Raw genomic sequence first — 25,864 nt, forward strand, 5'->3', positions numbered from 1 at the left:
GGACTGCTGGAATGATGTACCACTATCTGAGTAATTTGAACAAGTGAAATTTATTTTCTTGTACTTTTGGATGATAGCTGTCCAAAATCAGGGTGTTGACAAGACCATGTTCTCTCAAGGCGTTAGGGAAAGATATGTTCTAGGCTTCTCTCCTAAGAGCATGACTCCAGTCTTCATGATGTTCTTCCTGTGTATGTTTGTCTGTCTTTACATCTGTTCTATTTATAACCAGTACAAGTCATGTTGAATTAGAGGCCTGCCCTACTCTAGTGTGACCCCATTTTTAAGAATTGTTTTGTCACAACCTTGTTTCTAAATAAGGCCATATTTTGAGTTACTGTGCATTACAACTTAATTGTACAAATTTTTGAAGAACATTTTTTAACCCCTAACACATTATGCTTGAAATGTTGTGGAGGTAAATATTGGAACAGGGCTTTATTAAGTATTGCCAACTAAAATGTAGGACTCTTCTCTTTTTTTAATGCTTTTATTAATTGTTGATGGATCTTTATTTATATGTGGTACTGGGAATCAAACCCAGTGCCTCACATGTGCTAACCAAGAGCTCTACCACTGAGCTACAACTTCAGCCCATAAAATGTAGGACTCTTATGAATCAGTTTTCTATAGTAATTAATAAAGCAAAAGGAATTTTTATAATTTACAATAAGTTACCATAATTTGAATGATTTACTCAAAAAATACAAATGGTGCCCTATATGATGAATTACTTAAAATTATTCTTACCTTACAGTAGAGCAAAAGCCATATATATTTAGAATAAAACTCTGCTTCAAATTTTATTTTTCTTTTTTTTTCAGGCTAGTAGTACATATATTCTCCTGATGCTGGACAGTAGTGGTTCACATTCAGCTACACAATCATAATACTCTCTGAGGTATACTGTATTGCCAGTAGTTTTTTTGGATATTGTGTTGTCAGTTTTTTTATCCCATCATGGCTACAAAATTCCCGTCTATGTGTATACATTAGATGTTCAACACTCTATTATAAAATAGGCTTTGTGTTAAATGATTGCCCATCAGCAGGCTACTAGTTTAAGTGTTGTGAGCACATTTAAGGTAGGTTAGGTGATGCTGTGATATTTGATAGGTTAAATGCATTGCTGACTTAACAATATTTTAAACTTAAAATGGATTGATCAGGATATAATACTATCTTAAGTTAAGGAACATCTTTCCCTGTTCTCAAACTTAGTAAAATCTGAAATAGCATACAGCAAAGAATAAATCTGAAGGAATTTTATTATCATGTTTTTAGCAATAGCAAATATGTCACTGGAAATTATTACACAGCAAATGATAAGATAAATTGGAATAATAAATACCATATCAAGGGCTGGGGATGTGGCTCAAGCGGTAGCGGGCTCACCTGGCATGCGTGCGGCCCGGATTCGATCCTCAGCACCACATACCAACAAAGATGTTGTGTCTGCCGAGAACTAAAAAATAAATATTAAAAATTCTCTCTCTCTCTCTCTCCTCTCTCACTCTCTCTTTAAAATAAATAAATAAAGAAAGAAAGAAAGAAATAAATACCATATCAAGTGTCATGTTATAGCACTGCTTTTGAGTAGTAAATAAACTTTATCTCTAATCACTGATGTTGCCTGAAACTTATCTTTCCTGTAGTAGTTAATTTTGTTCCATTACACCACTGTTTTCTCTTATGCCTCCTAATTGAGGAACTTGGCCTACTTTCAGTTGTGAATTACTCAGATGGAAAGTAATATTTGGATACTTTAGATGGAGAAGGAAGTTCTTATAGAATGACAGATATATTGATCACTGATGATCCCTTATCTAAGGAAAACAACACCAAGCCAAAGACCTGATTTGGTGAGATGTGTAGAAATTTAGGCCTAATCACAAAGCAGATGATACTTTGGAGATAGGAGCCTGATCACTTTACCTTGTTAGTCATTGTGTAGTATATATCTATTTTTTCTTCTTGTTTCTTTTCTCTTTAATAAATGGGGACTGAATCTAGAGGCACTACTGAGTTCTTTTTCAATCCCCAGTAGTTCTTATTTTTTAATTTTTAGACAGGGTCTCACCAAGTTGCGGAGGTTCTTGCTAAGTTGATACAACTGGCCTCAAACTTGAATTCCTCCTGCCTCAGGCTCCTGAGTCCTTTAAATTACAGATATTCACTACCATTCCTAGCTAATCCGTGTCTAGATAGAGACAGCAAGAGATTTAAGGTGATAGAGCTGTAGAAATAATGCAAGTATACTGGTTATTTCAAACATCTATTGCATAATGAGAGAAAGGATAGATAATAACCAGGATTTTAAAACAGTTGGAAATGTTCATTCCAAATAAAATGGCCAGTTTTTCAATTTGCATTTTTTACTGTCTTTTCTCCCCCCACCAGCTACAAGAAAACCAGGACGAATTCGAAAATATGATGAACTCTATTTTTAAGGGCATATTTCTTCATAGATACCGGTAAGGGATTTTTAAAGTCATTTAGAAAGTCTTTACCTTAGATAATTATTGCTTATTTGTAACAGACTAACTGTAAAGCCATAATACTCTACTAATTATTACTTTTGTTTTCTGGAAAACAACTGTGGCTATAAATGCTATGTAAATGACATGTGGAGAATATGCACTTATTACTGCCACATTCTTCCAAACTCAGACTGTCTACTGTTGGAGGCAGCCTATGGACTTGGCATTTGTACTGATATAATATTTATGTAATTATTAAATTAATGTAGCCTTAATAAGATATGTTTTTCACATTTGAAAAAAATTAAATGCTTTACTTCTTGATCTGTGTTACTTACTGTCTTGTTTAATAATCAAATTAATGACTAATCTTTTTTGAACATGTCTGTTAAGAAGAAAGAGGACAAGAATAAGAAAGGAATTGTTAGCGAAATATTTTTTGTCATACTACATTACGAATGAGTTTAGTTTGTCTTTCTGTGAAGTCATAAAACTTTGAAAATACTACATTATAAAAGCATATTTGACACAAAATTAATAGATTGTATGTGTACCTGTATTTCTGTTACTTAAATGCAGTATATGTATAGGTAGATACACTCCAATGGAAGCACTGTTTTCAGATAGATTTGAAACTGTAGTTGATAAATTCATATAAAGCAGTAGTTTAACGTAAGAAATTTTGTGTGTAGGTGTGTGTTTATATATAACTTTGAGATTTTAGCAGAATTTAAACATTTTAACTCAAAAGTATATAAATATCTTTTGAAACAGGACCAAGGCCTTAGTTTTAGTATGGATTCTCTGGTTAGATCTTTATATCCTCTTTTTTGCATAAACCTTGTATATAACCCAATACTGACCCATTTATTTGAAACAACAACAAAAAGAGCTTACATGTATGTGGCATGCAGTCATGTAGTCTTTAGTTCTTTGTGAATGTATAATTGAGGTAAAACTGCACATTTAATTGTATAATTGAATGGGTTTTGACATATTATGTACCTGAAAAGCCACAAGATAAATAATAAGTCCATCAACCTTTGAAGATTTTTCTTGGCACTTTGTAGTTCCTCCCTACCTACTTTCTCAGCACTTTACCCTTGCATCATCCTGTTCTGCTATTTGATTCATGGTTCTCTTTTAGACTTTTGCAGCAATAGAATTATACAATATATACTTCTCATTAGTCTTGTTTTTTTGTCTAAAAAAATTAGTCTTTCACCATTAAATGTATTGTTTACTGTAAGGTTTTCATAGATGCCATCTATTAGACTGAGGAAGTTTGTTTGTTTCTGTTCTTCAGAAAGTTTTAATTCAGAATGTACATTGGATTTTATGAATTGCTTTTCTGCATCTAGAGATCATTGTGTAATTTTCTTTTTGAATATTGTTAATGTGATGAGCTGAGCTGTTTGACTTTCATATGTTTACATTTATTCATGGGTCAAAACCCACAGTCATGTTGTAGTTTTTTTCTTTTTATTTTTAATGCTATATTTTTAAATATTATTGAATGTGGTTTGCTAGAATTTGTCCAAGAAGTTTTGCATCTTCAAAATATATTAATCTCTTTTTATTTTAATGGATGTATCTGACTACTTTAGGTATAAAGATAACAACACTGAACTTGTAGATTGATTTGCATTTGAGTAAGATTTTTTTTAAATGAAGTAACTTTTTTTTCTATAGCTTTATTTTATTCATTTATTTTTTATGTGATGCTAAGGATTGAACCCAGGGCCTCACATGTGCTAGGCAAATACTCTACCACTGAGCCACAGCCACAGCCCTTGAGTAAGATTTTTAAATTAGGTAATATAGTATTTCTACTTTGTTCTTCCTTTTCAAAGTTGTTTTGAGTATTATAGGTCCTTTGCAGAATACAAATTTTGGGATAAACTTGTCCTATTTTACACAAAAGCTTCTGAAGTTTTCATATGAATTGTAATGAATCAATTCTTTTCTAATTGTTTTCATATTTTATCTTGTAACTGCGATTTTATTATTTTGTGTTAGATTGTTCCCTGCTATTACACAAAAATACAGTTTTTAAAATTTGTACAAAGTAATTTTATCCTAGCAGTTTTGGTCAGGGTGTGGTGAGTTTTGTTTTATTCTGTTTTTTTTTTTTTTTTAGGTTGTTTAGAACTTTTCTACATGTGAGATACGGTCATTTTTGAATAAAGAGAGTTTTACTTTTTGCTTCTGTTATCTCTTCATTCTTTTCTTTAAAAGTATCTTTACTTCTAATTGATGCATCGTAATTATACAAACTCATGAAGTATAATCTGACACTTAATACATGTGCACAAATGTAGATAATGTCAGGGTAATTAGCTTATCTGTCACTTAAGGCATTTATTATTTCTTTGTGGTAGGAATATTTGAAATTTTCTCTACTACCTATTTTGAAATATTTTCAGTTAATTGTTGTGAACTATAGTTAGGCTGTTGTGCTGTAAAACATTAGGAGTTATTTTTCCTATCCAGCTGTACCCTTCTACCTGTTAATAATTCACTCTCTGTCTTCTTTTCCCCATGTCCTACTCAGGCTCTGGTAACCACCATTCTCTTCTCCACTTCTTTGAGATCCAACTTTTGTTCTATATATGTCAAAGAACATATTCTTTCTGAGCCTGACTTGCTTCACTTAATATAATGTCTTCTACTTCATCTCTCGTCTCACAATGGACAAGCTTTCATCCTTTTGATGACTGAATAATATTTCATTGTATCTACATATCACATTTTCATTATCTATTATTTTGTCAGTAGGTGCCTAGGTTGATCCTTTATTGGCCATTTTTTTACTGTCTTTGTGAAAAAGTCTGTGTCTTTCAGTCTTTTGAAAACTGGATTGTTTTTGTCTTGAGTTTTTGATTAACTGGTATATTCTAAATATTAGTCCCTTGTCAGATACATGGCTTGCAGATATTTTCTCTGTTCTGTCAGTTATGTCTTCATTATTTTGATGGGTTTCAGTATCATGAAGAAGTTTTAGTTTATGACTTTTTTTAAATGAAGTAACTTTTTACTTCATTTACTTTTTACCAATTTATCACATATATTGTTTCCTGTGTTTGTGAATTGATAGCAAAAAAATATCTTTTCCCAGACCAATGTACTGAAATATTTCTCTACATTTTCATCTAGTAGTTTTATAGATACGGGTCTTACATTTAATTTTTTTATCATTTTTTTGTAGTTTTCTTTTATATGGTGAAAGATGGGGATCTAGTTTTCATCTTGTGGATATATATATCCAGTTTTTCTGGAACAGTTCAAGGAAGAAACTTTCCATTCCTCAATGTACACTATGGATACCTTATCCAAAACTGTCCACTGTTATTTGTGGATTTATCTCTAGGAACTCAATTCTTTTGTACTCTATGTTATCACCATGTTGTTTTGGTTACTATATCTTTTGAAGTCAGGTATTATAGTACCTTCAGCTTTTTTTGCTCAGGACTGCTTTGGCTACTTGGCACCATTTGTGATTGCATAAAACTTTTAGTTATGTTCTGAGAAAACATATTTGCTTTGTTAGGAATAATATTGAATTTGTAGATTGATTTGAGTACTGTGGATATTTTAATAATAAAGATTTTTTTACTCCATGAACAGGAAGTGTCTTTCTATTTACTTTTGTCCTCTTCAATTTATTTCATCAGCATTTTGTTATGTTTGTTGTAGAGATTAGTCACTTGTTTAAACTTATTCCTAGGTATTTTATTTTTACTTCTTTTCACTTAAGTTTGTAGGTATTGCGAATGGGACTATTTTATTGATTAGTTTTTTAGCAATTTTGTTTTTGGCATGTTTAAATAAAAAAAGCTACTGATTTTTGCTAATTGTTATATCCTACAACCTTAATGAAATTTATCATTTTTAACAGTTCAGAAGAATCTTCAGTTTTTTCTATATATCAAATCATGTCCTCTATAAACAAAAATAATTTACTTTCTTCTTTCCTATTTGGGTGCCCTTTATTTCTTTCTCTTGCTTTATTCCTCTGCCTAAGATTTCCAATATTGTGTTGAATGAGAACAGTGACAATAGACATCATTATCTTTTCCTTCATCTTAGAGGTAATGATGTCAGCTTTTACCTATTCAGAGTATTGGTTACAATTTTGTCACATGTGGGCTTCATTATCTCAAAGTATCTTTATCTAATTTTTTGAGAGTTTTTATCACAAAGGGACATTGAATTTTATTGAATACAGTTTTTCTATTCACTGACCTAATTAGATGATTTTGTCCTTTCTTCTATTAATGTATTACTGTGCTAAGTTTATTATTTTGAACCTCCCTGTATCCCTGGGATAAATTTAATTTGATCATGGCACAGGATCTTTTTAATGTACTTTTGTGTTTGATTTGCTAACATAGTTTTGAGAATTAATGCATATTTGTTCATCAGGGATATTGATCTGTAATGATCTGAGTCTTGGGGGGATCAGAGAGAGAACTCGCAGCAGTTGATCACAGAGCCACATCCCCAGCCCTATTTTGTATTTTATTTAGACACAGGGTCTCACTGAGTTGCTTAATGCCTCAGCCTCCTGGGCCACTCAGATTACAGATATACACCACCACGCCTGGCTATAGTCTGTTTTTGCTGTTGTTTGTTTTTGCCTGGTTTATTTATCAGAGTAATGCTATCTTAACAGAATAAGTTTTCAGGGGTTTCCTCCTTTTCATTTCTTTAAAGTATTTAGAGGAGAACCGGCATTATTCCTTCTTTAAATGTTTGGCAGAATTCAGGCATGAAGCCATCTCATCCTAGGCATTTTTTCTTTGGTAAATTTTTGTATTACTGGTTATTGATTACTTCTGATTTTTGTCGTTGTGATTCAACTTTGTTAGGTCATATGTATCCAGAAATTTATACTTTTCTTCTAGGTTTTTCAATTTATTCCTATATAGTTATACATCATAATCCTTAATGATTCTTTGTATTTGTATTCCCTGATGTTATTTACTTGGGTCTTCTGTTTCTTTTTTGTTGTTGCTATTGTTGTTTAGTTAGTCTACATAGTAAAGATTAGTCAGTTTTGTTTATCTTTTAAAAAAATCCCCTTTTTATTAATCTTTTGTATTTTTTAAGGCTCTCTTTTATTTATTTTTGCTCAATCTTTGTTATTTTTTTTTCTTCTACTAACTTGGGGTTTGGTTAATTCTTTTCTAGTTCTTTAATTTACATCCTTAATTTGCTTTTTTGAAATCTTATTTTTATAATGTAAATACTTGCTACTATAAAAATTACCTATTTTTTCTGCTTTTACCATATTGCCATAAGTTTTAGAACATTATTTTTATATGTTTGCAAGAAATTTTTAAATTTCCCTATTGGTAATGAAGAGAATATTTTCTAATATGCATGTATTTCTATAGTCAGTGTCTAAAATTCTTACTGTTTTTCTAGTTATATTCCATTGTTTTCAGAGGAAGATACATGCTTTGGCTTCATTTTTTTCAAATTTGCTGAGACTTATTTTGTGACCTAACATGCCTGTCCTGTGCTTATCATTCAGAATTGCATTATTCAATCTCCATGTATTTATATAGTTTCTGTAGTTTTCTTGGCCAATGAATTTATTTTGTTATGATCTGATATTATGCAAAGAATTATTTCAGTTTTTGAAAAATGTTTTCAAAGACTTGTTTTGTGTCCTAAAATAGGGTTTACCTTGGAGAACATTTCATGAGCATCTGAAAAGAAAGCATATTCAGCTGTTGTTGGATGAAATATTCTGTAGATGTCCCTAACTCCATTTGATCTATAGTAGGTTTTATTTGTGTAGTGTCTTTGTTGATTTTATAGTTGGATGATGTATCTATTGGAGAATTATATTGAAGTTATCATGATTGTTGTATTGGAATTTATCTGAGTCTTACTGTCAAATATTGTTTATTTTGTCTCATTCAGTGCATAGGTATTTGGGGGATAATATTTTCAATCTTTATTTTTTCTTGTTGGACTTTTTTCTCTACCAGTGATCTTTTTAGCCACTTTTTTTTTGGATTAAAATTTGCTTCTTTCTGATGTGAGAGTTACCACCCCTGCTTCTTTCAGGCTCCATCTGCATTAAATATAATTTTCCATCTTTTCATTTTCAGTCTGTGGATGACTAATATACTCTTCTAATGAGATTTATTCCTTTCCGAGATCTCCTTATTAAAACTTCTATCATCTTCTGTGTGTAGAATTTTCTATTTTTCTATAGTATTTGCTTAGTGGTCATGATTTCCTTTTGTTTATGCTTATCACATAAATTTTTTATTTCTTCTTAGAGTCTGTCACATAATTACTGGAAATAGCAATCTAGGTTTATAATTACATTCTTTCAGGGCTTGAAACAATTTGTTACAAGCCTTCCTGGCCTTTAGAGTTTTTGCGGAGAGATTTGCTGTCATTGTGACTGGTTTTCCTTTATACATGACCTTGGCATTTCTGTCTTGTAGCTTTTAAAAATTCTTTACTTGGTCTGTATTTTTGGTATATCAGTGTCATATATCTCTCTTGTTCTATGAGCCTTGTTAGGTCTTTTAATGTCCCATATTTCTTAGATACTCTGCTCATGTAAAGTATTCTCATTAATATTTTCTCTTCAAGGCCTAAAACTTTGTTTTCTACATCACCTAATCTATTAGTAAGACTTTCAAATGACTTTTTTATTTGATTGAGATTTTTATTTCCAAGATTTCTGTTTGGTGCTTTTTATGAATCTGTATCTTTAAATTGAAATGCTCTTTTATAGCCTACCTTTCTTCCTTTAGTTTATTTGATAGATGTTCTTTTACTTCAGTTATCATTTTAACCAATTTTTGAATTTTTAAAAACTATTTTTAGATGTTGATACCTTTATTTTATTTGCTTATTTTTATGCAGTGCTCAGAATCAAATCCAGTGCCTGACACTTGCTGGAGGAGCGCTCTACCACTGAGCTACAACCCCTGTCCAAAAACTTGTTGAATTCTTCATCTGACATTTTCTTGACTTCAGTGTCTATGAAATCAGTTATTGGAGAGGTGTGAATTTTGAAAACTATCTTATTACCTTGTTTCCTCACATTTTTTGTATTTCTGGGTTGATATTTTCACATCTGCTAGGATGATTATCTCTTCCAGTGTTATGTAAGGAACTTTTTAGTGAGCTGTTTCTCTTAATTGTGTGCCCTGAGTTTGGAATATGTCTATGTCAAAACTCACACCCAACATTGTTTTTATATTCAGTCCCTCACCCTGTTTTGAGAGGAGATACAATCAGCTGTGATCAATTCAGAACAAAGCCATATACTAATAAACCTTCAAAAAATATTCTGAACATGTTCTTCTCAATCTCTTTTATCTAAAATTGGAAATGTGGAGTAATTCTCTAGCATAAGTTAAGAAATTAGGTATTAAAGAAAGTACATTGCTATTAAACTGTGGGGTCATGATGAGGAAAGAGGGAAAGGAAATGGCAGTTGAGAGACAGGAGTAGAAAACACAAAAAGAAAAAGAGGGAGAGAATATAAAGTGAACGAGGAGAAAGAGGAATGAGTAAATTCATTTAATTCATTAAATATATATATATATTTATATATATAATTGTGTTAATGAATACAATATTAAATAATAGGGAGAAACCTAGCAAATCAATATAAAAATTATATCTGTGAAATAAAAAAAACTATTTTTAAATTATTTCTTACTAAACTAATTGAGATGGAGAGATTTCTTATTGGGCCTTCTGGATTTGAATTTCATTGGGTTTTGGCAGGCTTAGTAAATGCCCTCACCTCCTAGTTTGCCTGTAAGTTTCTCTGGATGTGGAGGTAATAACCTCTCTAGCCCACCTCGGATCCTGTTTGGTATGCTGTTGTTTGGTATGCTGGGTGTGCCTATGGCTTTCTGGAGGGTGAGAGAAAGAACCCCTAATTGTCTGTAGTTTAGCATCCAGTCTCTTCCTGGTTGGGACTGCAGTTTTATGTGCCGGCCTATAAAACTTCGAGTCATTGGCCCTTATATAAAGAGTTTGTCGTATTTAGATGCAATGCTATCTTAAATCAAAATGACGTGTTATATCTGAATTTACAAGAGAATGCATATTATATCCCAAGAAGATAATTAGCTCTTTTTCTTACTGGAATAAAAAAATTTCTTGTCTCTTTTAATATGTAAAAACTAAATACCTTTATTATTTTTTTCCTTGTACCAGGAATGGAACCTCTGAGCCACATCTCTATTCCCTTTTTTAATTTTTTTTTGAGACAGGTTATCACTAAGTTGCAGAGGCTTGATTTAAATTTGCGATCCTCTGGGGCTTGGGTTGTGGCTCAGCGGTAGACTGCTTGCCTAGCACGTGCGAGGCACTGGGTTCGATCCTCAACACCACATAAAAATAAATAAATAAGGGCTGGTGGTATAGCTCAGTTGGTAGAGTGCTTGTCTAGCATGCATAAGGCCCTGGGTTCAATCCCCAGCACCACACCAAAAATAAATGAATGAATGAATGAATGAAGGAAGGAATTTTTTTTTTAAAAAATTGTGATCCTCCTGCCTCAGCCTCACAGGTTGCTGGGAATAAAAGTGTGCATCACTGCCCCTGGCTAAAAACTAAGTAACATTCATGTTTTGAATTTTCCAGGGTTTTATCACAGTAGAGTGTTTTAAAAGAGTTAAATAGATTTGTTGAAATCTAGAATACTTGGTCTAAAAATGTATTTCTACTTCTAATCTCTTAGAAAGGGTCTGACTTTGACATGAATCCTATATCATCAAGTCCTGAATAAGTAATCCTCAAAATAACCAAGGGTACGAAGAAAAAACTATGGAAATTTTTATTAAAAAAAACAAACAACAACAACAAAAAAAAAAACCCTGACATTCTATAGCTCAAACTGCCAGGTATTCATAAACATGAAGATCCACCCCTATTCCTCCACCCCACCCCCCAATACTGGATATTGTTTACCTAGGGCAATACCCATGGTAGGCAGTTGCTCTACTACTAACTTATCCTCTTTTTTTTTTTTTTTTTTTTTTACTTTGAGATAGGCTCTCTTTAAGACATCCAGTCTAACCTTGAATTTGAGATCCTCCTGCCTTAGCCTCTCAAGTAGCTGGGATTGTGAGCATGCACCACTGTGCCAAGCAGCAGCATAGAAATTTTATAACAATTTAAATCATTGTGTTAGCGTAATAGCTATCAGAAGCCTTTTTTATATATACTTTTATTTATTTTTATGTGGTGCTGAGGATCAAACCCATTACCTCACACATGCTAGGCAAGTGCTCTACCAATGAGCTACAACCCCAGCCCAGAAGCCATTTTATTTTTTAAAATGCAATTATAAGGGGCTGGGGATGTGGCGCAAGCGGTAGCATGCTCGCCTGGTGTGCGTGCAGCCCGTGTTCCATCCTCAGCACCACATACAAACAAAGATGTTGTGTCCACCAAAAACTAAAAAAATACATATTGAAATTCTCTCTCTCTCCCTCTCTCCCTCTCTCTCTCTCTCTCTCTCTCTCTCTCTCTCTCTCTCTCTCCCTCTCTCCCTCTCTCCCTCTCTCCCTCTCTCCCTCTCTCCCTCTCTCCCTCTCTCTTTAAAAAAATGCAATTATAGGGGCTGGGGTTGTTGCTCAGTGGTAAAAAGCTCATCTAGCACATGCGGGGCCCTGGGTTTCATCCTCAGCAGCACATAAAAATAAACGAGTGGAATAAAGGTATTGTATTTACAACTAAAAAAATAAATATTTAAAATAAAATTCAATTATATTCTTAGATATTTATTTATTTATTTATTTATACTGGGATTGAACCTAGGGGCACTTCACCATTAAACTATATCCCTAGCCCTTTCTAATTATTTATTTATTTGTTTTAATTATATACACACACACATATTAGTTGTAGATGGACACATTACCTTTATTTTATATGTTTATTTTTATGTGGTGCTAGGGAACGAACCCAGTGCTTTATGCATGCTAGGCAAGCTCTCTGCCACTGAGCCACAACTCTGGTCCCATCTAATTTTTTTATCTTGAGACAATATCTCACGAAGTTGCCTAGGCTGTCCTGGAACTAGTGATCCTCATGCTTTAGCCTCCGCAGTAGCTGGGATTACAATCATGCACCTCCCATGCCTATCTTTTTTTAATTGATGATAAAAAGAGATTCTTACCTCTCCCTGTCCCCAGATCATCATTTGAAGGGAAATCTAATTAGCATGTAGTGAGTTTTTTTCCCGAATATATATCTTCTGTAAGTATTTTAACACCCTTTTCTTTGCAGTAATAAATCCCAAGCTAGACTCTGTTTGTTTTATTTTGTGTTTACTCCCTATATGAAATTGGAACCTTTGCATCTAAGTCCACCTCAAGTTAATCCAACTAGATTTTACTTCACTACGAGAATGTAGAATTATACAGTGCACACTCATCATACATACACACACTCCTATATTCACCAAGACAGTCTCTTTTGTAGGATTGGATTAAAGTTTTGCACTTGTATTCCCCACCACTACCATCCCAGTTCTTTCCCCTATTCCCGCAGTAGAGTATTCTTCTGAATGTATGTGACGGTTATCAGTTTTAAAAGAACTTAATGTATGACCACAAAGTCTTGGGAAACCAAATTTTTGGTGTTTCTTACCATCAGTTTTTGTTTTGTTTTGTTTTTGTTTTTGTACCTGGAAGTGAACTCAGGGTCACTCAGCCACTGAGCCACATCCTCAGCCCTTTTTTGTATTTAGAGACAAAATACAATAGCAGTAGTGAGTTTCACCTCACTGTTGCTGAGGCTGGCTTTGAACTCACAATCCTGCTGCATCAGCCTCCCTAGCTGCTGGGATTACAGGTGTGCACCGTCGCACCTGGCCTCTAACCATCAGTTAAAAAATTATTAAACTGCTTTTATAGAAATCCATTGTCTAGGTGAAGGAGGGGAGGTTGATTTCCCTTGTACATTGTTGATAAAAACATATGAATATTCAGTGAAATTATTTCTTAAATCTCTATCAGCCTCAATTATTTTATTTTTTAAAGATTGCAAGTATTAAGTAATCCCCTCTACATTTTTCTTTTATCATTCCCACTCTAATCTCTTTGCGTCTGTTTTTCTGAGAATGAGTCGTTGTCTTCCTGTTTCGTTCATCTGATTGAAACTGCACCCTCTTGAACCTGTAGCCTCTGTCCTCAGATTCATCTTATGCCTCTTCCAAATGAGCTGATGAAACCTTTGTCTTGATTTTAGAACTTTGGAGGTTATAACCTCATCTGTTCTCCTGAATAAAACAAACTTTTTAAAATTGTAAGTTTTATGCTGTAAGTTGGTCAACAGAAAGAAAATCTCTAACAACTAAAGTAGTTGTTTCTGTAGGTTCTCTACCTAGCCATTTTATTTCTGCCCTTCATGGTGATGCAGAATGTGCCTAATTTGCCTAATTTTGAAATTGCATTAATAATTTATGTATTTTAGACTTAAATATCTTAAAATCTTTGAGGATTTATGCTCATAATTCTAATTGCCTTGCTCTTATAGTTTATCTGTATTGTTCTATACTACTTTTGCTTTTACCATGCTTGTTACTCCATTTTTGGTTACTACATATGAGTCAGGATAATTTAAAAGAAAGGGGTATTTTGACTCACAGTTTAAGAAGCCTAAGAGCATGACCTTGGCATCTGCATGGCTTCTGGTAAGGGCTTCACAGCAGTTGGTTTGTAAAGAAGAGGAAAAGCAAGTAGAATTCCCACAATAGCTAACCCATTTCTGCCAGAGAAACATTCATCCACTTATAAAGGCAGACCTTCTCACCACCTTTCAAACTCTCACATTAGAGATCAAGCTTCCGCCTGAGTTTTCAGCAGGAAAAAACTATGCCCAAACCATAGCACCTGTGTGTACATTTATTTTTATACCTCTTAGTATATGCTAATCCCCATATCAGAATCTTTGTAGTGTTTAACAATCTATATTTCTTTAACCCACCTCATTTCTTCTCTTTTTTTTGACTCATCCTGAATCCTGTATCTCATAAAGTTGCCAAAACTGTCCCTCTCAAGGGAATCTTCTCTCTACCCCTGTACTCCTGCCACATACTAACACATACCTTTTTGGACAGTCCACTTGAATTTAGTTCTTCTTAACTCTTTCACAGTATTTCCATTTAAATATTCTCCTGGGAGCATAAATTATTGTCCCTTAAAGATATAACTCATTACAAACCCACATTTACTGTTATTTATGCAATATTGTTATACCACTTGATGTTTCTTACAGAAGTATTTTGCACAAATGTTAAAAAAGAATCTCTTTGAATAAAGAATCTCTGTTAATACCCAATTCTCTCCTCTAACAAATCATTTTATCCTTGATGCTTTTATTTTCTTATTTATGTAGTTATTAAAACATATTTATTGAGCAGTTAATAAGCATTAGATGCTGTGTTAAACAGCATTTATATTTGAATAAAATTTTCTTGTAATGGGAAAACAATAAAACATTAAGTGTACTATAATAGAAATAACTGAAGAGCATAGTAGAGCACTTAGCAAAAAAGCAATTGAGAATTTTCATTCCAGCAACAGGTTGTTTTCCAGTTTTCTGGAGTGCTTTCATGAATACCACCTTACCTTATTTAATTTTTAAGGTCCTGTGGTATAGGCAGGACACATTATAGGTGAAGAAACGAGACTTGGGAGGAGAGATGGTTGCTTGGGAATTTTGCTGGACAGGTGAAAATGAAACTCAATTCATGTCCTCACTATATCTATATCCATAGGTAATGGTATCAAAAGAATTTTTGAGCAGCTAATATGCACTAGGTGCTGTATTAAACAGCATTCATATTTGAAGATTTTATTTTATTTTTTAATCTGTGGGGTTTTTGGAGAGGATATTGGAGAATGAACACAGGAGTGCTTTATCACTGAACTATAATCCCTTACCCTTTTTATTTTTGGAGACAAGGTCTCGTTAAGTTTTTTAGGTCCTTGCTAAATTGCTGAGGCTGGCCTTGAACCTGTGGTCCTCCTGCCCAGCCTCTCAGGTCACTGGGATTACTGACATGCACCAAATGCCCAGCTTATAATTTTTACTGTGTGAACTTGGATGTATTAATTTCATTTTTCTTGGCATTGATGTCAAGTCTATGGTTAGGGAAAAGTCAGTCATGCTATCTTACATCTGAGGTTGTGACTGTACATTGAGACAACTATCTTCAGCCTTTTGCTCATCCATTGTTGATCTTTTCTCATTATATATGTTATATAATACTTTCATCATTGACTTTCCACTTATCTTCCCTCTCGGAAGACCATATCCTTTGAGCCAGTTCTGTAAATCCCCAATTGTTACGCTTGAACCTTGCAACTCTTTACAATACTGTGCTCTGTCCCAGTTCATTTTTTGTTGCTATAACCATACTCGATTCTGGGTAGTTTATTTTTAAAAGTGGGTTTATTTAGCACATATATGGGGGGCTCAAAGTCCAAGATCAAGCAGCACCATCTAGTCAGCCCCTGGTGAGGACCTTCTTGTTACACCATGGCAAATGATTGCATAGTAGAAGTGGGTGTGAGAGAGTTTGCAAGGTAAAAGAAAAAGGACAGGGAGGAGCCAGACTCTCTATTACAACCCAGCCTCTTAGGAACTAATCCACTCCTACCAGATCAGCATAGTGCTTTCACAAGGGTGGACCCTATTCACTTAACCTCCCACTAGTCTCCACTTCTTACCTGTTTTACCACCTTTTAATACCATTACATGGGGAACTGCGGACCAAACTCCTAGCAAATGAAGTGTTAGGAAAGAAACTATATCCAAACTATAGTATGTTCCTCTTGCATTGAATGATTAGGTGATACTGCCTTATCTGCTATTTTGTGATTTTATCTATGAAGAAATTTAACCTTAACCTAAGTGGAAATTTCTGTAGATCATGATGAGGGCTGCTAGCATTGTCCTTAAGATACCTGCCAAAATTTAACCTTCCACAGTCTTTCAATAAAGGGATGGATAGGGAGGAATCATGCCTTCTCTACCAAGGGGTATGAGTCATTTTTAGGCTCACAAATTCAGAAGAAATTAGGAATTAAAGGTCCTCACCTACATCTACCCAGATATTTTTTAGACCCCACTTCTTTCCTATCGTAGTTCTGATTTTGTCATAGGAAAATTGATTAAATTTCCAAAAAAAAAAATGGCAGCACTGTCCTTGAACTGGAAATTTAATGGCCTGATCTTATTATTTTTTTCTCTTTAGGACCATAGTGCAATATAGCAGCAAATACTTAGTTCCACAGTTCTTATAGTTAACTGTTATTCACCCTGCTTCCTCAAATGTCAGAATGGTGTACAAGTTAATAGTGCACATTCTTTTTCACCCACAGGTAAAAACCCTAGCAAAATACAATACTGTTCTATGTCAGGAATTGTCAGTACTTATCACCGTTGGATTCTTCCTCATAACAATCCAGTCTTCAAGTAATCCAACCTCAGAATCTCATCAAAAAAGTTAGGTCACATTCCCTAGAAGTCAAACCTGAGGAATTATTGTGCTAACAGTATAGTTGTATGTCTTAACAATGGGGATATATTCTGAAAGATGTGTCACCTGGCTATTTTTCAGTGAATAAACACAATAACTGCATGTGACTAATCACAAGATTTTGTAAAGCTGCTGTGAGCTAAACATAGTATATTATTTTATAATAAACTTTTTGCCTATAAGCAGATATATATACTAAAATAATGATAAAACATATAGCAGATGCATAAGCTAGTAAGTCATTTACTATTATTGTCAAATATTATATACTGTGCATAATTGTATATGCATAGTGTGTTTGTTTACACCAGCATCAACACAAATACATGAGTAATAAGTTGTGCCATGATGTTATGATGACTACAGTGTCCCTAGATACTAGGAATTTTTCAATTCCATTGTATCTTCTGGGATCACCTTTGTATATGTAGTCCCTGATTGAGCAAAACATTGTTTTGTAGCACATGATTAGGTTTGTACTCAGGAGTATCCTATTGGAAAATATGATAAAGCAGGAAACAGCCCAACAGGTGGTTTCAGAATAAGTCTAGACTCTGCACAATCTCACAACAAACTCTAGAGAATAAATTACATCTCAAAGTTTGTCCTGCCAGAGTTAAGACAGTTAGGCTGTTTTACCATTATGTCTTTCTACTCTGGTTATGGGCATTAGTCTGGGAAAGGTGAGAGTGGAGTGGAGTGAATAGGAGAGGAAAGGTGAAACATAATCTCTTAGGAATTTCTGTGCCAGGTGGGTCTTTTCAACCATGGTGGTTTCTTCAGAGAAAGGTGTGTATAGGAATCATTAGCAGTTGACAGAGGCTGAAGAATTAACAAGTAAAGGGAGTTTGGGTGGAGTGTTAATTGCACCTGGTATAAACACTTCAGATTTCTCCTACATGCTATAACTAACCTTAACAGATAATATCACCTCATTCACTGCTGTGCTATAAGTAGTTGAATTAGCTTGCAAGAGGGTGATTATACACACTTCTCCATGAATGAGTTCAATGATAGTTCATTGGTAGTTCAGTATCATCTATGGAAGGTATATTTATGTTATGGATCTTTGCATGCGTAACACAGTGGGCCCTGTTCCCCAGAATGAGTTACTAAATCTTTTACCAGCATATCCCTGTACTTAGACGTGTGTGTGCGCATGCTCACGCATGTGCATGTGCTTTTGAGATTTTGTTTTGTTTTCTTTTGTCTTGTTTTGTTTTGTTTTGGTTTTGGAGGGGCAACTGGCATTGAACTGAGAAGCACTCAACCACTGAGCCACTTCCCCAGCCCTAATTTGTATTTTATTTAGCAACAAGGTCTCATTGAGTTGCTTATTGCCTTGCTTTTGTATATGTAGTCCCTGATTGAGAGATGTGGGATGTGGCTCAGTGGTTGAGCGTTCAATCCCCCGTACCAATAATAATAATAATAATAATAATAATCCCTTGAATCCTTTGAGAGTGTTGACTAAATTTCTAGATGATGCCATACACATTCTGTTTACACTGTGCCAACAACCTTTACTCTTAATTAGTGACTTTATATTAAAGATATTCTTCTGGTAACTCACACCTTTAGGACTTTACACTGTGTCATTTTCCCAGTGTTTTAAACATTCTGCTGTTTCTCTGTTTCCTTACTACTCTCCTTGGAATGTAAAAGGCATCCAGTAAATACTTGTTGCATGAATAAATGATAACTTTAATATGAAATTAAGTTTTGCCACAGGATTATTCTATAATTACATATAGAACAAATGAGCATTCCCTTCTCTAATTATGATCATAAGTTAAAAATTCTAAGTATCACCGAATAATATGAGAGATACTCATTATATAGTCAGAGTTGATAAATGTTTGACACAGTTATATTCACAAGAAACTAAGGGATTTTCAATGTATTTTTAAATGATTAAACTGAAATTATTTTATTCTTCATAAAGACTTCAGTATTTTTATTATAATCTTTTTGGCATGGAATTAACTGCTTCTTTTGTGTTTTTATTTGTATCTCTGAAGCAAGGGGAAGTCAGACTGAAGTGTTTGAAAGCTCTACAGAGTCTATACCAATAGAGAATTATTTCCCAAACTGGAGCTATTCCCTAACCGATTCAAGGTAAGCATTAAGAACAGTGAGCTTATTATTTTCATAGTACCTACATTATTTCTCATTATAACCTTGTACTTATAGCTAGTTTATCAAATGACATTACTGTAATAAGTGTTTAATTCCTGTTCTTTACTACATATTCTTTAAATAAACCTGCCTGAAATAAATGAGTATCTACTTTACCACATACACACAAGAGTTCTTGTTTCCTTAAAAATATCTTTCTTGTTTAAAATTATTTCTTTATATATCTTCTTTAATGAATATATTAATTTTGTAACTAAAGGTTTCCCTGTCACAGTGTTCTGGGAATGCCAGTTGATGAGAAAGATTTTAAATTACAAACATTCTAGCATCTCCTTTGTGAGAGTAGAACTATGAGAATATGATTTCAAGAATAAAGTTTTGCATTTAACCTATCATTAGTGTGGCACATATGCCTCAGAATACATAATCTTAAGTCTTTCTCAGCTTTTTTATATTTATGGTTTATTTTTTTAGGATCGCATTGTATCAATGACACTTGACAAAGAATATGATGTTGCTGTGGAAGCTATTCGATTGGTTACTCTAATACTTTAGTGAGTTTATTTTTTAATATTTTGATATTTTAATGCCCTTTTCTCTGCATTATTGATATCCTTTTGTATATAAAGCCCTTAAATATATTTATCACTTCAGGTTCTACTTTTAATACCTTAAGGTTTTGTTCCAAACAAAGTATTCTTTTTTTTTTTATTATGTGTGGATTTGTTTTGTTTTTGTTTTTCATTTTGACTGTTGTCTCTTTCCTCCATATTAAAGTTTTTTCATGCAATCTACAGAAAATCCAATGAAATATCTTCCTCTTTAAACAAAAACAGAGAAAGAAGTCTTCAAAAGGAAGGTCTCTCAAAAGGGATAGGTTTTTCAAATAGGCTTTTTGGAATGTATATATAACCAAAAGATAGGAAATAAAGCAGGTAATTGTTTTATTTACAAAATGATCAAAAATAGATTTTAAAATAACAATTTTAAGAAAGCTATTTAAGAAAAATAGCTTTTTCGTTACAAGTTTGACTATAAAAGTAGAATCTGTAAGAGAATGTGATTTCTAGCAAAATTGTTACATATTCTTCTCTATATACTTTATAATGACACACCTGTCATGAACTAAATAGCTATACAGGGGTCTACTGATGTTTGAGTTCTTTATACCTTTTTGCCTTTATACCATGATTTTTATTATTTTGGCTTTATAATATATTTTAAAATCCAGCCTATTCTCTTGGTAGATTCTCTGGTCTATTTAAAATCCTTTTTTCTATGATAAGAATTTTTAAAATATACTTGTCAGTTGCTTCAAAATTTTGGTTAGTATTTTAAATATTAGAACTTCATGGAATTTAGGAGAAAATGGAAGTTTTTATTATATCATATCATTTATTCATGAAAAGATGCATTTCTTTGTTGAGATATCATTAGGTCTTATACATAGAGCTCAATTTTCCATGGTGATCTTCTGTGTTATTTAGTATATGTTAATTCTTAAAAACTTTGTAGTTTCATTGCTATATAATTGGTATTTAGTATTTTCTATTTATTGTTTTGGTGGGTTTCTTATGTTTTGAGACAGGGTCTCACTAAGTTGCTTAGGGCCTCACTAATTGGTTGAGTTTGGCCTCAAACTTGCTATCCTCCTACCTCTGCCTCCTGAGTTGCTTGGATTATAGGCCACCATGCCTATCTTCTACTTGGTTGTTGCTGAGGTACAGAAACCTTCAATTTTTATGTTAGTTTTATAGGTATACTGGATTAGAACTCTCATTTCTTCTGATGTTTTGTTAATTCTGTTTACTTGTACTAAGTAAGTTACATTATTTGCAAACAATTTCAGTTCCTAACCTTACAAGTTTTCATCTCTTGTCAAATTGCATAGCCAGTTCCTTTATTACTATTAACAGTGTCACTGATAGAAGACAGTTTTGTTCTTGTTCTGGGGAGGCAATTAAAGTTTTTAGTTTCTGTGATTTCTGTGGTATCTTTTCGTCCGTGATAAAATTTTCCCTTTGTATATGAGTTTCCTGAGATTTTCCTTTTATCCACTAATGAACCTGAGTTAAATTAATAAATTTGTCTAGTGGTAAGCACCCCTTGCATTTCTAGAATAAATTCTATTTGAACATGATACAGTTCTGTTTTGTTTAAATACAGTATTATATACACATCTGTTATCATTAATAAATTTGACATTTTAGAATTAAATTTATTTTTTAAGCACATACATAAAAACAAAAATTTTATGGGGCTAAAGATATGACTCAATTATAACTCAATTATCTGCTCAATGGTAGAATGTTTGCCTAACATGTGAAAGGCCTTGGGTTTGATCCCCATCACCACAAAAAAGAGTATAAATAAATGTAAATAAAATTGTACATAGTAATGGGGTAGCATGATATTTTGGTACATGTGTAATGTTGAAATTAGGTTAAATATGTGGATCCCCTCAAACATTTATCATTTCTTTACTTTGAAAATCCTTTCCTCTTTTTGAAGTAAATACATACATTATCCTTATCTATAGTCATCCTGCTGTCCCATGTTAAACTTGAACATCTGTGTAACTAACTCAGTAGCCATTTATTGGGGTCTCTTAATCTCCCCAGCCTCTCCTAAATACCATTCTGCCCTCAACTTCTACATCAGGGTTTTATTTTTTTTACATTCCACATATATGCCTGGCTTATTTCACCTAACTCTAGTTCTATCATCCTTTTTCATGGCTGAATTGTTTCCTTTTTGTATATATATCACCTTTTCTTTCTCCATTTATTAGTTGATAGACACTTTGATTGCTTCCATTTCTTGGCTATTGTGAGTAGTGCTGCAGTGAACCTGAGTATAGACGTCCTCTTCCATGTAGGGATTTTATTTCCTTAGAATGTATACTCAGTAGGGGGTAGATATATGATCTATATTTGTAGATCATATGGTAGTTCTGTTTTGAATTTTTTTTTGTTGTACTGGACCAAATATCTCTATTTTATTTATTTATTTATTTTTATGTGGTGCTGAGGATTGAACCTAGTGCCCTACCAATGCCAAGCAAGCTCTCTACCATTGAGCTTTAAGGATTTTATTAATTTACATCCTACCAAGTGTGTTAAAGTTTCCCTTCTTTCAATCCTTATCAGAGAAATCCTTTGTCTTTTTGATAATAAGTATTCTAAGTGAGGAGAGGTGATGTCTCCTTATGTTTTGATTTGCATTTCCCTGATGGTTATTGATGCTAAGCATTTTCTTCTAAGCACTTGTTAGGTTCTTTCTCTAATCACAGATATTAGAAAACGTTAGAGCTCATGAAGTGCTTTTTCCTGACCTCTAGTGGCCATGGCCATGATGGTGCTCGTGGGTGTGTGTAAACAGAGATGATGGGTAAAAAAGGACAGCTAGTATGGGTTGAAAACCTATATGTAGGCACTGTGCCAGAGATTAACATGGGAATTGCCTGAGTTCAGAATCCAGTTCTGTCATATTAACTGGCAAGTGTGGACAAGTTACTGACATGAGGCTAACAGTAATACCTGCATGGTGAGAGTTAAATTCACAAAAAGTACTAGGATGGTGTGAGACATGAGGCTGTCTATTATTATTATAAGCAGAAGCTTCAAGTCTGTGTGTGAGTGGGGGGGTTGGATAGAGCGAGTGAGTGAGAGAGATATGAATGAAGTTTGGCAAGTAAGAATAAATTGGACGGTAAAATTTGAAAACTGTTGAGTAAGGATAATCAATAACATTATTTCATAAATAGAAATCCTTAATTTGAATTTAAGATTTCCCCCTAAATTTCTGTGGGTTGGAAACCTCCATCAACTAGAAAATTGAAATACAGTTGTATTTATATTTTTAAATACTTGGCTGGAAGAAAAACAAGCTGGATGGAACCCCCACATGATTAGTTTGGGGACTGATGAAGAAGATAATAGAGGAAAGACGTGTTTCAGGGCAACTTGGAGGCTGCTGAGGTGAAGGAATTGTTATGTTGTTGATGACTCCTGACAACCCAAAGGGTGGGTGAGCCCTTTTTGCAGAAGAGTAAGTCAAGGCTCATGGAGGGTGGGTGTTTTGTGCCTAGCTGCTAGGCATGCAGTGACGGAATCAGGATTTGAGCACAAATCAGTGTGACATCAAAGCCTACCTTTTTTTCACTTTACTATCCTGGGGTGTGGGATGCTATTAAGAGGATCTTTGCAGTAAGAAGTAAAGAAAGGAATTTTAAAAAATGAAGGTCTCACAGTGGAACTGACTCCTCAGGTGGACAGTCTTGAAATGTCAGTTAATCAAACCATCAGGGCACAATGTGCCCAGCCTTGTCTCTGGGACTCCTTTGGCACGAGTGTGGTAGGTCATGGCATCCTGCATGGCCAAACTCACATCCCTGGGAGGGGCGATTAGAAAATAAAAGACTCACACAGATTTTGAAGATAAAGCTGGGATCAGGTGGAGTGCTGCTCTCTGATGGAGAAGCAGATCTAAAGAGTTACACCAGCAATCTTTATTTATATATGTTTTATTATCAGGTTAAAGACTATGCAAGCATTATTCTTTGTACTCAGAAAAGTTATAGAACTAAAACATCTATGCAGCTTTTCCACAGTTGCAATGTGCAATGTTAGGAACTTTGGTAGCACTCAAGGAGATCTATTGATTAAAGTTACTGTTAAGCAAGAAGTCTCAGGAGTAGCAGAGCTGGAGAAACATTATGATTGTCTAGCATGAGAGTTCCTCTATACCTGAGAGTTATGTGCCTTAGATCAAGGTTGAAGCTCATAAGACTCCTTCATGGAACATCCTCAGGCAGGGCATAGCAGCTAGGCATCCTATGTCCATGCACAGAAACTTTCCCAGGCACCAGACCCGCCACAACCATGAGGTCATGAGAGACCCCCGATCTCAGTCACTGTGCTCCCATTCTCATTAACCACTCTCCACAATAGGTTACTAACCACTACCAGATGGGCTAATTAGCTCTCAGAAACTGCAACTCACTTAGGCAACTACGAAGAGAAGATTCTGGAGACCTGATACCAATCCAATATGAGTAGATAGTTCTATTATCCATGGGAATGAAAATCATATTTTCTGAGTTAAATATTAGAATGCATGTTCTGATAAGCATGTTTGTACTCATCAGGGTAGTAAAGAAAAACATTTAGAACTGGTAGCTTTTGGTCAAGAAGTACCTGAATTGACCAAATCTAGGGTCTTAAGCAAGATGCATTCTTTTCCTCACAATTTCTAGGAATCAGGTTTGTAGGTACAGCTTAGCTGGGCCCTCTTCAAGAATGCATTCAAGGTGTGCACCAGGATTAGGTTCTCATATAAACTTGGCTAGAGAAGGATCTGCTTCCAAGCTCACATGATTGTGATTCCATCAGGTTCCCTAAAGTCTTACAGACTAAGGAAGCATTCAGAGTTCACACTGGCTACCAGTGGGAAGCTACCCTTAGTTTCTTGTTAACTGTATCTTCCCACATGATAGCTCAAAAAATGGCAGCTTGCTTCTTCAAAGTCAATGAAAAAGAGAGCATATCCTAACAAGATGGGTGCTACAGTCTTAAGTCATGTAATCAAATACACATAGTCAATTACATCCTGTAACCCCTACCATGTTCTATCAGACAGAAAAAGGCTGGGTGTTGGTGCATGCTTATAATACTAGAAGCTCAGGAGGCTGAGGCAGGGGGATCTCAAGTTCAAAGCCAGCCTCAGCAAGTTAGTGAAGCCCTAAGCAACTTAGTGAGAACCTGTCTCAAAATTATAAAAAAAAAAGAGCTGGGGATGTGGCTCAGTGAATTCAGTGTGGCTCCCTGAATTCAATTCCTGGTAGAGTATATAAATAAATAAAAATAAAAAATAAAAAAGGAAGGAAGAAAGAAAGAAAAAGGAGGGAGGCCACACTCAAGGGGAGGGGATTAGGTAAAGGGTGAGCACCAAGAGGAAGAATCATAGAAGCCACCTCAGTTTCTGTCTGCCATTTGTCCTGTGTCTGGCTTGAGACAGAGAAGGGTCATGGGAAGTTAAGTCTAGTGAGAGGGCATGGTACCTCTCAGGACTTCGCCACTTTCCTTGGTGATAAGGGAGCAGAGGCAGCCTCTTTTGTCCTTTCACGAGGACTTTGTGAAGGAAGTAGGAGTTCAGTTCCAGGACTGTTTGACAACAGAGGGGGAGCAGTTTGATAGTCTCCTAAGGATGGACAATTTGAATAAGAAGTCTGGGGTAGGAAGACCAAACTTAGAGTCATTAAAAAATGGTCCCCAAATGGGGCCTTCTTGTGAGTCATCAAGCCATGCAATTCATTGACCGCAGGGCCCAGTCTATGCAGGAGATAGTTCCTTCTCTTGCAGGTGTGGCAGTGTGAAGGGAAGATTGAGATCTTACCCTGCTCCCGGGTGGCTCATCTAGAGAGATACCCCAAGCCCTACGTGTGGGATCTAAGCATTTTCTTGAAGCGCAATGCTCTGTGAGTGGCTGAAATCTGGATGGATGAATACAAACACATAGTCTACCTGGCCTGGAACATACCTCTCCAGGTTTTTCATGGACTGAACAGCATCAGGGGGAAAGCTAGCAGCAGGAAGTGGTGGTGGCAGTGAAGAATGAGAATGAACAGAAAAAATATGCTGTTGTGTCATAAAGAATTAAATTCCCAAGGTATAATAATAGTGACACTTACCGTCTG

General features: G+C 34.5%; 1 long non-coding RNA gene and 1 other non-coding gene across 8 annotated transcripts in view; both read left to right on the forward strand.

The window, feature by feature from the left end:
• Positions 1 to 25,864, forward strand: part of LOC120892608 (uncharacterized) — a 162,162-nt gene that overhangs the window by 40,722 nt on the left and 95,576 nt on the right. For 5 of the 7 annotated variants that reach the window (XR_013433603.1, XR_013433607.1, XR_013433606.1 and 2 more), the window contains 3 exons: positions 2,401 to 2,474; positions 19,050 to 19,146; positions 19,642 to 19,721. This is a non-coding gene — a long non-coding RNA (uncharacterized LOC120892608). The remainder of the gene's footprint in view (positions 1 to 2,400; positions 2,475 to 19,049; positions 19,147 to 19,641; positions 19,722 to 25,864) is intronic. The other 2 variants (XR_013433605.1, XR_013433609.1) reach the window with 1 other exon arrangement.
• Positions 10,889 to 10,963, forward strand: Trnaa-agc (transfer RNA alanine (anticodon AGC)). Its single transcript has one exon. It is a non-coding gene; the product is annotated as a tRNA-Ala (tRNA).

The sequence above is a fragment of the Ictidomys tridecemlineatus genome, unplaced genomic scaffold (genome assembly GCF_052094955.1).
Source record: "Ictidomys tridecemlineatus isolate mIctTri1 unplaced genomic scaffold, mIctTri1.hap1 Scaffold_58, whole genome shotgun sequence".
Lineage (NCBI taxonomy): Eukaryota > Metazoa > Chordata > Mammalia > Rodentia > Sciuridae > Ictidomys > Ictidomys tridecemlineatus.